The sequence below is a fragment of the Arachis duranensis genome, unplaced genomic scaffold, assembly GCF_000817695.3.
Source record: "Arachis duranensis cultivar V14167 unplaced genomic scaffold, aradu.V14167.gnm2.J7QH unplaced_Scaffold_110023, whole genome shotgun sequence".
NCBI classification, from domain to species: domain Eukaryota; kingdom Viridiplantae; phylum Streptophyta; class Magnoliopsida; order Fabales; family Fabaceae; genus Arachis; species Arachis duranensis.
In genome coordinates, this window is record NW_026263786.1 from 1 (window position 1) to 5,503 (window position 5,503).

At 30.9% G+C, this 5,503-nt stretch overlaps 1 non-coding gene across 1 annotated transcript; it reads right to left on the reverse strand.

The window, feature by feature from the left end:
- Nucleotides 1–1,319: 1,319 nt before the first annotated feature.
- Nucleotides 1,320–1,393, reverse strand: TRNAW-CCA (transfer RNA tryptophan (anticodon CCA)). The gene has a single exon. It is a non-coding gene; the product is annotated as a tRNA-Trp (tRNA).
- Between the last annotated feature and the right edge of the window lie 4,110 nt (nt 1,394–5,503).

Genomic DNA, 5,503 nt, shown 5'->3' on the forward strand with positions numbered 1-5,503 from the left:
GAACAGAAGTATGGAATTCGTTCCCGAAAAGCCAAACGTGTAGTTATTTTTACTCATACTAAAAAATCAAAAGATTCTAATCTTTATGGGGATACTAGAAAAACAAATAACACTGATGAAAAAGGGGAATTGGCTTTAATACGTTATGCACAACAACCAGATTTTCGACGAGACATAATAAAAGGATCCATACGTGCTCAAAGGCGGAAAACTAATACTTGGAAAATTTTTCAAAAAAGTCTGTATTCGCCCCTTTTTTTGAATAAAATTGAGAAACCCCCATTTTTTTCCGATTTTTTTCCATAGAAATTCAAGAATTAAGTTAAACAACAAAGTTCTTTTTTATTATTATAAAAAAAATTATTTTATTAATATCTTTTTTTAATTCTTTATTTCAAATTATTAAATATTTCGAAATAGAACTGAATAAATATTCTATTTTAGAATAGAAAGAAGAAATAGAAATATTCTAGAAACTAGAAATAAAAAAATAATTTGAAATTCTTTTTGGATTATTTTACTCAACTTACGAGTTGCTCAAAAAATCTGTTGATTTTGAACCACAGGATGGATAGTTGTCATAGGTGATGAATTGATTTCTTACCGATGTCACTCTATTTTTGTTCGTCTATAATGATTGAGAAATCCACAAATCTCAATTGTATTTCTCAAATGGTATTTTTTTCTTCTTCTCCTATTCGATTGTATTTCCTTGGAAACTTAGGGAAGTGCTTTGTAAACATACGTATAAAAAGAACTTATTTCATTTAGCTTCTTTATGCCCACTATAACTAGTTATTTCGGTTTTCTACTAGCGGCTTTTAGTATAACCTCAGCTCTTTTTATCAGTCTGAGTAAGATACGACTTATTTGATTTTCAAATTGGAATTGAATTAGAGATTTTCTAATACTACTAGATATTCTTGAGTTCTTTATCATGTTAATTTCCAATTCTTGATCATTGAGATTCGTGGTCAATACAGATTAATTAATATTTAGTTTAAGTATAAAGGATATATATTACCTCCCCTTTTCCTTCCCTTTCAAACAAAAAAGAATGATTGAAGTTTTTCTATTTGGAATTGTGTTAGGACTAATCCCTATTACTTTGGCTGGATTATTCCTAACTGCATATTTACAATACCGACGTGGTGATCAATTGGACCTTTGATTAATTAACATCTCGTTTGTTTAGTGATGTTTATTGACCTCCTATTTCTTTTCTTTGTTTTAACCACAATCCCCAGGAGGTCAAATTCAGCCTTTAAACTACTGTTTAATTATTTCATTGTCATTCTCCAATATAACAAGAATGGAATCACGCTCTGTAGGATTTGAACCTACGACATCGGGTTTTGGAGACCCACGTTCTACCGAACTGAACTAAGAGCGCTTATTATTTATTTTTTTTTAATAACATAATAATATTATATTATTAAAATATTATTAAATTTTAAGTGACCCCAATACATCTTGCTTGCATATACCATATGCTATATATAAATATTGATATATATGTATCTCCAATTTGAATCAGTCTCAATTGATCCCTTGTTACTTCTCCTACGATAAGTATTAGTTCGAGATAGGGATGACAGGATTTGAACCCGTGACATTTTGTACCCAAAACAAACGCGCTACCAAGCTGCGCTACATCCCTTTCAATTGGTTTCCTGTGTCATTGTAAAGAATCTTTGTCTTGTTTTCCACATTTTCTCCGTTGTATATATATTATATAATATATAATAATATATAATATAATTAAGAATATAAAAATTCTTATATTCTAATCAGAAAAATTTTAATATAATAATCAAAGAAAGACTTCTTAAGTTAATAAATAATTTAAATAATAATAAATAGGAAATTTCCCTAACATGGAAATCTATTTCATTTTTATGGAATGTTCGGGCAGAAATAGACCCCTTTTTATTAGTTATTAGAAAACAAAAAAGCTATCGAATGAATCGTTGTACATTTCAAATTTGAATTAAGAATTCGGCAGAAAATCCAAGTGGTTATTAACAAAATAACTATTTTTTGATAGTCCTATATAAAATTATGTATTAGAAATTGAAATAAAGAAAAAGGGAGGATTAAAAATGCGAGATCTTAAAACATATCTCTCCGTGGCACCAGTGGTAAGTACTCTATGGTTCGGAGCTTTAGCGGGTCTATTGATCGAAATCAATCGTTTTTTTCCGGATGCATTGATATTCCCCTTTTTTAATTATAGTTACTGTCGCAGGAAGCGGTGAAGAGGATTCGAAATCGAAAAAAATATCGAAAATTCCTCCTATTTTTTTTTAGAATTCGAATCGAATAGAATAAGTTAGAAAAGAGAAAGAATAAAAGAAAAGGTGGATTTGTCCTTCGCGAAACTCGAAATCTGGTACAGGCTTCAATGGAATTGAATGAATAATTCAATTCCATTCTTAATATTAAGAGAGTAAGACCGGAAATGGAAATAGAATAGTTAGGTTGGGGGCAACAATATCATTTAAGATACTTAAATGAAAACCAAAATACTGTACTGCGATTCGAAAAATTGTTTGAAATCCTTGTTTTGTTTGTATTACCTCAATTTTCCGGTAATATATTAATTGAAACGAAATTGGATTTAGAATTATAAATTTTCATTTCTTTGTCATTCCTTTCTTCGTCGAATACAAAAATAGATAAGTGAATCCAAAATCAAAAGAAAAGGAGGTTCATGGCCAAGGGTAAAGATATCCGAGTAAGGGTTATTTTGGAATGTACCTGTTGTGCTCAAAAGAGTGTTAATAAGGAATCGACGGGTATTTCCAGATATATTACTCAAAAGAATCGACACAATACGCCCAGTCGATTAGAATTAAGAAAATTCTGTTCTTGTTGTTGCAAACATACGATTCATGCAGAGATAAAGAAATAGAAAGCAGAGATAAAGAAATAGAAAAAAGGATTGTTTGTGTGTCACCTTGCCAAACAAAGAATATGAAGAATGATACATATTCTAATATTTATATAGATGCATTTTCTAATTTATATATAATCTAATTTAGATTATATATAACATAATAGATAAAATAAATTTCATTGTATAAGTATACATAAAAAAACCCTTTTGTTAAGAAATAGAATTCTCGGGATAGGAATAAACAAATCATGGATAAATCTAAGCGACTCTTTCTTAAACCCAAACGATCTTTTCGTAGGCGTTTGCCCCCGATCCAATCGGGGGATCGAATTGATTATAAAAACATGAGTTTAATTAGTCGATTTATTAGTGAACAAGGAAAAATATTATCTAGACGGGTGAATAGATTGACCTTAAAACAACAACGATTAATTACGATTGCTATAAAACAAGCTCGTATTTTATCTTCGTTACCCTTTCTTAATAATGAAAAAAAGATTCTTAATAATGAAAAAAAATTTGAAAAAATTGAGTCAACCGCTAGAACTACTACTACCGGTTAAAAAAAAATTAGAGATATTGTTCAAGTAAATTCAAATTGGAATTGAAACACAAATCAAATGTGGATTGATGTTTTGTTCGAAAACGAAAACTATGACAATCAAATTTTGATTGTTGTCTTGTAAGAAAAAAGATAATCTATAACGAAGAATCAATCTTTTTTTTTATTGAGCCGTGCTTGTTCATTTTGATGACTTTATCATATGAATTCTATTTTATCATACAAATCCCTACTCTACTACCTTCCCGGAGTTCATTCTCCGGGGAATTCTTATTTTATGTTATGATTTCGTTGGCAATCATAAGAAGGCAATTCCCCTTTAAGATACCCATTTGTGCTACTATTTTACGATTAAGAAGCAATTGCCCCTTGTACATATTATACAATAAATTACTATACCTATTGTATTGTTTTTTTTTATTCTTACCAATTATTGCATTTATTCGATGGATCCACAAACCACGAAACCCCCTTTTTTTCCTATCTCTATCCCTATTAGCCGAAACCAACGCTTTGATTTTCTGTTGACTAATAGTTCGAGTAAGTCTTGAATGAGCCCCCCGAAAGCTTGATGTAAATAAACGAATTTTTGTCCTACGTTTCCGAGCTATATATCCTCGTTTAATTCTGGTCATTGAGTAAATGATACTTTGATGAATAACAATTCGATTTTTTTCTTTCAGTTATTCTTTTTTCCTGCCCAGTCTATTAATAACAAAAATGGATTCTTCCAATGTATAAAGTAAGAATTTCAATGGCTTTTGCTACTATAACCTTCCTGACCACCATTTTTTGCTTTTTATTTTAAAGCGTTTAACCTATCCATATGAAAGTGTATTGAATTGAGAAAAAACATAGTAAATAAAATAGAAATAGATAAAGAAATGGTGGGTTCCATCGTTTCTATGATTACTTTTTAAACGGCGAGATCCTCTCTATACACCGGAGCCCCTTCCCGGATTTCATTCATATTATTAACTTGTAAAGTTCACACTCTTTGGCTCTACCCATGAAATATCCAGTAAAATAGGTCTTTCACAACGAAATCTAGCTATAAAGTAACGGTATTTAAGTATGCATATTAGCTGGGTAGCTGACCCTCGTAGTCCGTTCTTTCAAAAAGCAAAATAAGAGCATAATTTTTCCGCTATTTATTGAAAATAAAGGATTTCCCCCGCTTAATAGGTAAGCATTTGCTACCAATGGGGAAATTTGTCTCATCTTAAATTGTAAATTGAGGTGATTGGATTTCTACCAACCAAAAAACCATAAATTTGATACACAATAGAAGAATATATATAGATATCATTTTTTTTATTATCCATTTCTAAATTTTATAGATTTTTTTCAGTTAAGATAGTGAAGGGAAGAGCTCCATTCACTATCTTAACCGATACATCGATACTGGAAAATCTTTTTTCCTTTTTTTTTGTCTTAGTCTATGATCTGAACGAGTCGCACATACACCCTAATACAGGTTCCTCAGCGCTGAGGACATCCCCGAAGAGCGGGGGATTTTGTGACATTTCGGATTGGCTGTCTTGTGTTTCTAATAAGTTGTTTCATAGTTGGCATGGTGAGTCGTATACATACTGAGTTGGTTTAGATCAATCTTAACCCGATGTTTAAAAATCAGTTATAAATTAATTAATAGAAATTTTTTATATAAATATTATAAGTTATAAGAAATCCGATAAGATAATAAGAAGATTAGATGAAAAAAAAAAAAAAATAGAAAATCGTGCATTTGCGCGGAATCATTGCTGCTAATTCGCAACCGCGACAAGATCAACAATTCCGTGGGCTTGAGCTTCTGCTGCTGACATAAAAGCATCCCTTTCCATGTCTTCGGATACAAGCCATACAGGTTTGCCCGTTCTTTGTACATAAACTCTTGTGATAGTTTCGCGCAGCTTTAGTAGTTCTTCTGCTTCCAGGATAAATTCTCCCGTTTGTGCTTCATAAAAAGAACTAGCGGGTTGATGGATCATTACCCTAATGATATAACAAAATACTGGTTTCCTCTCTGCCGCACGATAAGG